Source organism: Sphaerodactylus townsendi, linkage group LG01 (genome assembly GCF_021028975.2).
Source record: "Sphaerodactylus townsendi isolate TG3544 linkage group LG01, MPM_Stown_v2.3, whole genome shotgun sequence".
NCBI classification, from domain to species: domain Eukaryota; kingdom Metazoa; phylum Chordata; class Lepidosauria; order Squamata; family Sphaerodactylidae; genus Sphaerodactylus; species Sphaerodactylus townsendi.
The window spans coordinates 89,683,237-89,695,600 of NC_059425.1; positions in this window are offsets into that span (position 1 = coordinate 89,683,237).

Consider the following 12,364-nt stretch of genomic DNA (forward strand, 5'->3'; position numbering starts at 1 on the left):
ATAGTAATAGCATGCCCTATACACTTGCTGGATATAATGTAAGAATTATCCAACTCATGTAAGAAAATGTACATCCACACAGGTTGTATGCATATTCAGTGTGATTTGTGAACTGAGCAGCTTTGTTTGAAAGCAACCAATAAGTCAGGTTCAAAGGAGTTCTTCCACTCAAGGAGCAATCTTCCATTCAAAATTAGTTTTCTATTCACAAAAGGATTCATTCTATTTACACCAAGAACCATTCCATGGAAGTGAGTTTTTTTCCTAGCTAAAGGGAACAGAATCTTCGGATCCAATCCCATTTTTCAATCAATCCATAAGTATGTAGCAGTAAGGAATATTTCTTGTTAAGTGTCCACCCTTTGCTGATATTGGAAAAGCATATAGATTTGCTTTCTTGAGGTGGAAGCCTCTGAAGGTAATGGAAATGGCCCTGTACTGCAGCAGTAACCATGGTTTTATTGACCAACTCCCTAGATAAAAGCAGAAAATCCATGCTAATTGTGAGCCCATAAATATCACTCTGCTTCAAGATAGCAACAGCTAATACATTCTCTTAATGGAAACTTTCAGATAATTAGCATGCAGAAATGCGACAAACCTAGACTGTTTTGATCTCCCAGTTCGTCTGTTATGCAAGTCAAACTGTGTTTATTAAAACAACAGTTTTGCCTTGTACAATTACACTGTATGTAGTATCTGGGGCCCTTTCTGCACGGGCCCTAAGCGAGGGTGCATTGGCATAAACAATGCTGATGCAGCCCCCCGGAACCGTTCACATGGACGGTCCAGGTAGGGGCGCAGGCAATAGCGCAGCCTTTGCATAGGAGTTGCTGCCGCTTCGGAACGCTTCTTACCTTACGTTCTCCTGGCTTCTCGGTGCATCGAGACCAGGGGACTACACACCCCTGGCTCCGAGCTGTAGTGACAAGCCTTCTTGGAGTCGCAGGCCAGGGTATGTGTGTGCCCTGGCCTCTCCAATGCACCAGAAGCCAGGAGACAAAGGTAAGGCATTCAGGGAAGGCGAGGGGAATAGTGTCTTCCACCCACTGCCGTCGAATGGCAGGGGTTAGAAGATGCCACTGTTGAAAAACCTTGCTCCTGGAGCAAGGTTCAACAGTGGCATCTTTGCGCAACTTGGGCATTCTGAGCACAGCGTTGCTGCATTGCAGCAGCACCTGCTGTGCGAACACCACCCCAGAGATGGCTTTTTTAGCGTCCCTGGGACTCTGTTATCCACCAGTGCGGAAACAGCCTATGGAAAAGGCCGAATTGTTAAGAAAATAAGTGTTCTTGCAGAGTTAAAACAACAAGAAGTCCTGCCTTTACATTTTAAAGGGCCAAAGTCTAGGGGAAAGCAAATATGGCACTGGTCTCCAACATGTCCCTTACAGACAACAAAAATTTAAGGTGGTTCACATAAATCAACTGATTACTGATGTTTTGATAGATCTGTTTGTTTGGTAGAAACCCTGCCTGATCTTCGTTTATGTAACTGATCTTCGTTTATGTAAATTTTCTTTAGTCTGTTGTTGAGAATATTTGTGAAAATTTTGTAATCTGGATTCAAAAAAGATATGGGTTGGAAGTCTCCTATTTTGAGGGATTCCTTTTTGTTTTGGGAATTAGTGAAATGATTGCACGCTTCCAGGTTTCAGGGATGCCTTTGCCTTCCATTACATAATTGAAAAGATCTTTCAGGTGGGGACCTGTAGTTTTTTGGAAAGTTTTGTAAAAGGTGGCATTGAAGCCATCTGGACCTGGGGATTTATTTGGCTTTAAGATTTTTTATCACATTGTAAATTTCTTTTGATTAGATTTCTTTATTAAGGTCTTCTAGATCAGCCTCTTTGATCTTATGTAAGGCTGATTCTGCCCCTTTGTTAAAATCCCAACAGATGAATGTAACCAGGAACTTGCCCACACCTGCTAGCCTGCAGCTCGAATCCACTTGAGAGCCGCTCTCCCCTGGGCCTTTTAACAATGCATGAACCGTGACCATCCACGTTTGATCATGGATGAGGTCCCAGCAAAATCTGCTCCTGTGCGAAGCACTGCACTGCACTTTCTCATCATAAGAAATCGCTGCATTATCCCTGACTAATGCCCTAGCCCGGAGAACATTATTCATGTGGGCCACTAAGTGCCATGCCCGCACTGGGTAAGCCGCCGTAATCAAGGCCAAGTATTCCCCAAAACCATGAAGCCAATTATAAAAGTTGTGGTCCGTGCCATCCTTGGCACCCTTTTTCTTCTCCTTACTCGAACCTGACACCCCCGGGGCACCTTCGGCCTTCACACAGTGAAAAATATTCGTAAAATAACCATCCAGGGCCTTCTCTCTGATCTTCTTAAAGAGGTGCAAACCGGGAGGGTTACCAGGATCCCAAGACCCACCCGACTCCAGCCTGGGAGGTGGCACACCGCCCCCCACCGAAACTCGTCTTCGTGTGAGCCATTCCAGATCAGGGATACTTTCCCCAACACTCCAAAAATTCCCATTTGCTTGAGCAGACCCTTCGTCAGATGACTCACCCAAAGAGGATGAGCTGGGAGACCGACGGCAAAAAACGGTGCACCGGGATGAACAGCGCCTGCCACAGCCCTGCCCTTTTGGTCTGCTGGGGATTGCCTCATTCGGAACCACAACCCTGGGCTCCCAGCCGAGAGCTGGTGTTCCCACAGAGGGTGTCACCGCAGCAAGGCCGGTAACAAGACCCTCCGCCCCTGGCTGGATCATGGTCGACGAAGTGGATGCCAGGCCTTGGTGTATAGGTGTGGCCATCTGAGCACCAGACAACCCTGGCGATGCTGAACTACCACTATAAGCCCCTGATCAGGGGATAGCATAAGAAAAGAGGCCCCCAGGCATCAGTTGGCCTGTAAAAATGGAACCCGAAGGTCCTTCACCTTGCCATGACTGCACCTGTGTGCTACAACCTGGCCACATCACCACAAATGGCAGGGCCGTGAAGTCTGGTGGTAACGGGGTAGCCAGAGGAGGAACACCCACAGCCGCAGTCAAATTCCCGCCTTCCTGTTGCTGAACCCCCAAATCCCAAGGCCCTGCCTTCGGGTGGGGGGGGTGGGGGAAAGAGGCCACCGTGGGTCTAATACCCAAGCCAGACATATACCACCTGGTGCAGGGCCTAGAAACCCTGCCAGACTGAATGCCCAGTGCACTTGCTGTTTCAGCTGAAACCCGTACAGTACGGGCGGTGCATTTTTTCGGTGCCATATCCTGACTGAACCACTGCCAACTAAAGAGGGTAGAGGGGAAGGGAAAAGAAGCACCCTACCATACAAAAGAGCTACATCCTAGAATCCCAAAACAACAAGTGCTGGTTCAGTTGCTCTAGGCGTTGAAAGAGACTGGAGCAACCGCATGCCGCCTAATATATAGGGAGCGTGCTCCACCCCTTCCCCTCATGCATCATGTGTGATCAGGCCAGGTGAGGCGCAGCTGCCCAGCTGGCCCAGGGCACATATGCTCACTTCTCCTGAGCCCACCATGTGCCCTACCCCCTGTCGCAATTACGGTCTTGTTGATTCTAGTGCCGTTATTTCTGGGTTTGATCAGTAAATTCACATCATTTTTAAAAACAGAGTTTTATATTAAAAAATAGAAATATGGTTAAAACAAATAAAAAATACAATTCAGCAATGATAGGATGCACAAAAATGGCAGAGCTAATTACTTACTGGAGTTGTTCCTTGAGGCCTTAAAGTTTCAGAGTTTAAAGTAAGATTCCTTCTGGAAAGAAGGTATGGGGAAGGAGAAAAAAGGAAATTTCTAACTGTTGCATTGACTTATGGTAAACACTGGCCACAACCTCCTGACCTTCCATGACCAATCATAGGACCGTCTTCATTAAATTTTCCAAGAGATGAGTGAGTTGCCCCCTCCCAACAGGAATCAGCAGGTTACCTCTCCCAACTGTGAGAACTCAGCTGCAACAGATGATGGAAGGAGGAGGAAATGCACTCTGCACATGGCTGAAGCTACAGACTATCTAAAGCTGGAAAATTCCTCCAAGGGTGGACATTCTCATGACAGCATTGATCAAGAGCTTGTTTATGATCTACATACTATAGCAGGTGAGAAAGTTATATGGACTCACATAATTGCTCTCCTCCATGTAACTGTGTGGATAGATTGTACAAGGTTTTGCAGATTAATGCATGTTTAATGATTTAATGTATGCAATAATTATCCTTTAATACAAAGATTAAAAAGGAAGCAGAGATTCTCTGATTGTATTACTTGTTTACTGTATGAACCTGTAGTGTTACTGGGGTGTACCTGTGGCTAAGAATTAAATGACATGGTATAGGAAAGCTAACTACATGCCTAGTTTTTCAAAAATGCACACCTATATCTGAATCAGGCCTAACCAGAGTCACCCAGCATATTCCTTTCTCCTGTTCATGTAGTTTCCTTCCTGCTAACCTTCTGAAACAGTTGTCAAGAACTCTAAAACCAATATGCTACAGATCTTTGATTTATTTGCTTGATGTGGGGAGCAGCTTGCTCAAGGGGTGGAGGATAAAACATGGGCACTTACTCCCTTACACAACTCATTATGTTTTAGGTCTCTGTACACCAGTGAACACAAACCTTCAAGCTTTTCTGAGAAGGTACATTTTTATATACGTCATAAATTTGCTCCATGATGAAGGTCAGAGCCAGAACAGTCTCTCAGTGGTGCTTCCTTTGTATTTGGATATGAATTCCATTCCTGTCTTAGTACTCTACTAATATTCTCAGCATTGTGCAAAGTGCTGGTCTCTGGATTACATGCCAAGCAACAGCAACTTTTCTTTGAAATGGGATCAGTATTCCAAAGAAGTAAAAAAAAATGCTCACCTGCCAAAAAATACTTAAACTGCAGTGCAATTGTAAGCATAGTTACACTCTTCTAAGCCAGCTGACATTTCAGAAGAGAGTAACTTTGTTTGGTATTGCACTGAGTCAATCACTATATATCAGTGGTTTGAAAGAAAAGGTATCTTCTAACTTTTTTCCAGTTTACAAAAGTTTCTCAGCCAGCTATCAAGAGATCATTCTTATTTGCCATAGACTACTGAGTCACTATTTCCACTGTATCCTTTCATCCTTTACCCTGTTACTCTTGTGTATGCAAAGGCAATACCTTAATTACAGCTCTAATTTTTCTAATGCCCTAAAGCTCAAGGTGGTACTCTCTTGATGTGATGAAAATAAAATTGAAGAAGAAAACTGACACTTTTGGAAGAGGAAAAGGGAGAAGTCCCTCACTACCTCTCATTTTCACTGGATTACGATATGGCTTAGTTTTAAGGATGAGGTGAAGAAGGTGAAGAGGAGCTAGCCTGGCCTTTCTTGCTCTTTCAGGTAGATTGGCTTGAGGAGAGAGGGAAAAGCTCCAACATGACATGTGCACCTACCCCTTCCTCTCTGCCACCCCCACCCCTTAAACCATGCACTCAAATCAGCTTAAAGCTGCCCTGCTCTTCATTCCACCCTGGGTGCACCCCAGCCCAACTCCCATGCTCTGTTCCTGCACACCCTCAGGAACCAGCCCCACTTTCTGTTCCAGTGCATCCCGGCCTGCTCCTTCCACACTTTGTTCCAATGTTCCCTGGCCCTGCAACCACGTCCTGCTCAAGAGCTGCTGCTGTCTGAGAAGGGACAGCCAGGATGCCTCCAAGTGCTCCCAGTCAACTGGCTTCCAGGGCACCAGTTCTGGCTTGCCCCACCCCCATTAAGCCAGTGGCTGGTCATTTCTAGAGCGCAATCAGTGAGAGAAAAGTCATAAATATACACTATGCCCATGGTTACATTTGATAGCCAGGCTGGCTTTTTATTACATTAGTTGCCAGAGTCAGTTTGTAAATTAACAGGGAGGAATTAGGTTCAACTTTCTCTAGCTAGTTTTTCCCCTCCTGGCCCTCTCCCCCAAGCCTTTTCAACAAACCACATATCAAGCCACACATGGCCTACAACAGAGTTTCCCAAGCTCTAACAAGATTTCTTTCTCCTGAAAGAGTTCAGCCACCATTTTGGGTTGCAGCCAAACCTCTGTGAGAGCATAGAAAGGACATGCATGTCTTGCCATGCTGTTTATTAAGTGAGAGGGGCAGAGGAGGGAAGGAAAATTAGTTCCAGTGCCTGCACAGAAGCAGGAGGGAAGACAGAATCCTGGTCTTGCCTACAATCCTTGATCCTGTATGGTTCTTCCTCCTCTCCTCTTTTCTCTCTCTCCCATTCCCAGCTGGGATGTAGGTTCCTGTCATGCCACTAAGCCTGCTTCATTCCATCTCACCAACACATAGTACAAAGGTCACAAGGGAAGCAGCCAGAAAAGTAAGTCAATTAAAGGAGTAAGGAAAGGAGAAAAACTGTTAGGATTGCCAGCTGGCCAAAAGAGACAAATATCGTACACTTGTTAATAGAGTTTTCACGGCATGGGAGTAAATAACATCATCTGGTAAATAACATTCTATGAAACCTATACTGAAGGAATGGGACATTTTTCTCCAAACCTGTCAACAGCCATAGTTGGCAACTCTAATCCTACCCCCTAACTTGGAATGGGCCTCATTTTTAATGAAGTACACTATGATTATGTGTCATGAGATGTACTGAGGAGGACAAATCCAGCTTGTCATTTACTGTGGACCAAAACACAGATAGGCAGCCTGGAGTCATGAGTCTGGTGTCTCCTGCTCAACGTGTGGCTCAACACATTGAGTACAGCCCCCTAGCAATGTAGCTCCCCCTTTCCTGGATAAAAACAGCAAACTAATCAGGCCCTCTCAGTAGGCTAGAAAGCTATGTTTAATCAAGTGGCCTCCAAAGTACTCAGACTACCATTGCGATGATACCGGCTCTGCATTCCACCCTGAAATTATATTCTTTGCACTCCCCTTGAGCAGACTCATGCTCTCCTTTAAACAAGCTCCAATTCAAAAGAACTGTTTTTATTAAATGTAACTACATAAAGGGAAGGTTACATGGAGATAAAATAAGAAATCCCTTCTTTCCTGTTACACATCTACATTACTATGGTTGGTTACATCTTACTACCTAACTGCTGTCTCACATGACGTCCTCTACCTCGTGTCTCCTCTCTGGTGTCGGATCTGCCCAACAAAGAAACAGAGTTAACTTTATAACTTGAGATGTATGTGCTCACTAACATGTAAGCAATGGCTGTCTGACTGACCAATAGCTAATCAATAGACCAGATCATAAACAGTGACTTCAGCAGCTTTACACACAAACAGTTAACCCTTTTATGATTGAGTTGTGACAGACACTTGAAAAATCCCAACCTCAGTGGCTCCACAAATGCGCTTCATATTAGTATTTCATTTTAACCCACTCAGCAGATGTTCATCCCAGAAAAATATTAGCTTATCTAGAAAGCTACAAACTGAAAAAATATGAACCTCGTAGATCAGCTGCCCTCCTTTTCCACTATTTTCTTGGCTTCTACTTTGGAGGGTTTTACTGTATTTTAAATGAAACTTCCTGAGATTAAAGCAGCTGAAGCCTTCTGTAATCACTTTTTCTGCTGGATTTATTCAGCCTAGACATGCTTTAGTAATAAACGGTCTTCATTTCCTTCCCCCTTTTCCTGGAGGAGATGTGTGCAGTTAGACAGACAGATGGATGGATGGACAGATAGATCATATCAGAGGAAGAAGACACACTGATGGACTGTCATTTCCACCTTGAGTCTGTTCTTCACAAACCAGTCAACATTGTTCCCAGTTATACTGGCATGCAAAATTAAAAGGGAAGAGCCAAATGTTAGTGGATATTTGCACCATTGAAATAATCATTGCTGTCTTGAATTTTCCCACCTATATAGAGGCTATTCTTGTTCTGGTACTTTGCCTTACATTGTTCACTGACATTAGCAGAGGTATTCCTGCATGACATTCCTTTTGAAAAGCAATCCAATTTTAGCTGTTGTTAGTATCATGTCCCCCATCTCCCTCACTTCTATTAAGCAGCAAACCTGCTAATTCTTCATTCATTTCCCAGGCAGCAAACGTGCAGCCATTTCACCCATAAAGTTGCACACTCATTTTGATTAACTGCAGCTAGCTTGAAACTTTTGAGCTATCCTCAGATTTATTTTCCCTCAAAAACTATATGTTCAAAAACTGACCTGATTCTCAATGGTATTATAGTAGCAGTTGAGTGTTTAAAAAGAGAGAAAGAAGTAGCAGCAGTTGTGGCTATTGTTTCTGCACTGCAAATGGAAGTGCAAAGATCCACAGCATCACAGAAATTGTGCTTTTGTTTTACAGCACTAGGGGGGAATGCAACGCATCAGCTCTTGGAAAAGTTAGGAGTATAACAGGGAAGAAATATTATGAGAACTGTTACTGATGCCTTTTTAAACTGGCTTATAACAGTATGGTCGATTCCGCACTTGAGAATTGACCTAGGTTCAACCTGGGTCCCTGAACAATATTGAGCTAGGTCGACTCCGTTGTTACTCCCCACAGCAGCCGAGGTCATTCCGCCAGAGCCGAGCTCAGAGGACGGGATCACCTCATTGCCTCTTCGCTGCTCGTTCTCGATTGGCTGCTGTTCTACAGCAGGAAACATGAATGTGCGTCCCTTTTTTGTTTTTGCTTTTTTATGTAATGGCAATGTAGCCAAAAAGCAGTGCTCTACGTAGCTAAAAGCAGGATGTAAAAGTGCGCTGTTTATATGTATGGCTGTCGCTTCGTATACAAGAAGGAAAATGTTTTTTAAAAGGTGCGCTTTCCCTGCTGCGAGTCTCCTGTTCTGCGTATGCATAAAACACTGAACTGTGATTGGCTGAATGGGAGAGTCGTGGCAAGAGAAGATTCGATCTCCTGCCATCTTACTAGCCTGCTTCCCGACCTCGGAGGATTCGGCCTAAGGGTTCACCTGAAAAGAAAAAGTTGTACCTCCCTGGTGGAGTTGGAAATTTGACAGTTAGAGGGGACAAAGCTGGGACGAACCCGCGTCGAACTCAGTGGCTGTGGGGAGTACCAAGGTCGAGCCCAGGTCAAACCTAGGTCGATTCAGCAAGTGGGGAATCAACCTATGATTGATGGCAATTATGCCACAGTTAACTGGTGTGGTACCACACCCAATTATTCTGTGGAATGATTTTAATATAAATGTTATATAATAAAGAAAAATTACAATGAAGACACTGAAAGCCAATCTGTCAGGCCTGCACCATGCTTGGCTGGCAGCTCGCACGTACACAGCCTTGGAGCAGATGGCCCAATTATTATCATCACCCAAGGCCATGGGGACTCTTTCATTTGCTCGCAAAGTAACTAGCAATAGTGCTTAACGGCTACTTCTTATCTGCCTTCCTGAAGGAGTAGCCTGCCTGTCCCAAAAACAATGTCTCTTTCTCACTGTCCTTTCACATGCTGATATTATGGTAATGCGAGGGAGGGGGGATTCTGGGATAAGTCAAACTCTAACTTACAGGTATATACTGGGGGCCAGAGAGCCAAACCTCAGTTTACAAAGCTATCTGGCGAAGCCATTGGACACAGTAGCTCTGAATAGCCAGCTCTTGAATCTACCTCTTGAGTCTTATTACTGACCATTTCATACCAGACCCCTTGTACAACTTTTTAATCAGAATGAACCTGTGGTTGAGTTCAAGCATTCATGTTCCACACACAAGGTCAAATTACACATGCTATTCTGTGACTAGAATCTCAAATATGTGTTTTAGTTTTAAAAAGAAGCTGGTGTGTACGTGCGTAGATAGGTGATCTGAATTTGGGAAATGGATATGGAAAAGTGAATGTTAGCCCATCACCCTGTACTATTCCCCTCACTGTTGTATTAAGCCCCAATATGGAAGAAAGATCAGTCAAAATGGGTCTTTTCCATTGCCATAAAAACGGGGGCTAAAAACAGCCCAAGATGGGAGGTGGTAGGGAGAAAAAGCTAAACTCAGCCTTCCCAGCACCATCCTCCAATTTGTGCCCCACCCTCTTGGTTGCTATTTAAGGTCAACAACACAGCTATTTAGTGTTCCAGTCACAGAATAGTTGACATTTAATATTGCCTTCAGTGACTGCGATATTAAGGGGCAATTTAGATATGTGCAACAACAAGTTTTCATTTCATTTCACTTTGGTATGTCTTCAAACTGTACACATTCAAGAACAAATTACTAATCAGTAGTTGTCTGTCTTTTTTTATCTTTTGTCCTGTTTTGCAGATTAAAATTGGTTTAGCTCAAAGGAATCAAAAGTTGATAACAATACAGCCTGTAACTTGGGAAGGGCTTTCTCAGCAGTGCTTAATTCAAGGGTGCCTGCCCTTCTTCTGGTGGTCTTTTTAATAGAGGTGGAAGCTGGAAGTGAGTGGTGCATATGCTTATCTGAATTGGCCCTCAGACGTATGGCCACCTTATGCAAATACTATTTTCTATGCATACATGAATCACACATGACAAAACAGACACATGTGGGTCTATCACAAATGATTGCACACTCAGGCTCTATATGCAAGCAGCATCCAAGGAGAAAATTGGTCTTCCTCTGTAATCTGTTGAAACCTGGTGTGTAGAGAATTCCCTCATTACTATGTTTTAATACTTTGCAGCAGTTCATCTGAATGATTATGTCCACCCTTTAATAAAAGAGTCAGATGTTCAGAATGCTTAAAAATGTCCTCCTTCCAGAGTATTTTAAGAGCTCAGCTGTACTGCTGCTTCTATTTATATAGGATATTTCATTTAGCATTTGGAGAAAAGGATTTTATTTGTTTTAGACAAGGACAAGGGCAAGGGGTGGGAGTGGGGATGGGGATGGGGGTGGGGGTGGGGTGGAGCTGTCTCAAAATAATTGTAATTCCAGATGGGTAAACGTGTTACTCTGTAGCAAATACAGCAGGACTCTAATGGCATCCTACAGACTAACAAAATGTATTCCAGCATAAATTGTCTGGAGTCTTCTGATGAAGTGACTCACAGAAGCTCATGCTGTATTTAATGTCAGCCTTTAAAGTGCCAATGGCCTTCTATTTTATCAGAATAATGAGAAATTTTGTACTCCTTGTTCAGAGGTGTCAGAAAGATACAGCAAGGATACTTGCTGGTTTTAAGATCTCTTCACAGAAAATAGTTTTAAGGGGGAAAGTAGATATGCTTTTTGCAGATTCTCTCTTTCGCTCACATTTTACAGATCCAGACTGCAATCCTAAATCTGCATAGTTCATGTTTCAGTGGGAAAGTGTGTGTGTAATGCAGTAGAGCAGTGCTGTGAATGGATATGGAATCTGAGGTTAAATATTGGCGGGATCATGAATTTCACGGTGGGGCCTGAGAAGAGTTAGCCCCTAGGGTACAATCCCCTTGGGAACACACATGAGGCTACCTTATACTGAATCAGATTCTTGCACTACCCAGCGAGTTCAGTATGTTTACTGAGGCAGCAGCTCTCCTAATATCTTTGCCTTCATTCATCCCTTTTTAAACTGGAGATGCCTGAGACTGAACCTGAGGAATTCTGTACTCAAGAGTGATGGGCTGTTGTTGTGCCACGGAAAAGATAGCCCTTATTTGTGGACACTGGCGTAGCTCCAACGGGGACATCCGGGGCGGTCCGCCCCGGGCGGACTCCTGCCAGGTCACGTGGGGGGCGGCAGCGTCGACTGCCAGCTGTAGCTGGGCAGCTGGGCGTGCCTGGCCTTACTGGGGCGGACCTGCAGCAAAAGCAGGCCTCCTCGTGGGCGTGCTGAGGCTGGCTGAGGGGCAGGGAGTTTGAGGGGGCAGGCCCACAGCTTGAACAGGCACCACATGTGACCTGTGGCTAGCATACGGCCTGAAGAGGAGCAACGGAAAGGCTGCTGTAACTGGAGCCCTTTCCACTTCTGTGAGCCACCAGAAGTCCCCAAGCGCCTGCCTGCCGGAGCCTGAAAACGAACAACAGGTCAGGTAAGCAGTAGGCACTGGCTGGCAGGCAGCCAGACTGGCCTTGGATTGATCCGGCCGGGCGGGCAGGGGGGGGGCAACGACTACCCGCTGTTTGGGAGGGTGGAGGGTGGCCTGGGCGACTTTCTTCCTCCCCTCGGCTGCTCTGGGATGTTTGGCGCGCTCCCTGGCCGGCAGGGCCTTTTGCAAGGATTTTTCTCCTGTAAAAGAGCCTGCAAGAAAGTCTCCAACTCTCTTACAGGAGAAAAATCCTTGCAAAAGGCCCTGCTGGCCATGGAGCGCGCCAAACACCCCCAGAGCAGCCGAGGGCAGCCCCAGCCAGGTCTTGATCCGAGGGGGTGGGGGAGGCGGCGACCTGCTGTTTGGGAGGGTGGGGGTGGCCTGGGCGACTCTCTTCCTCCCCAGGGCTGCTCTGGAGGTGT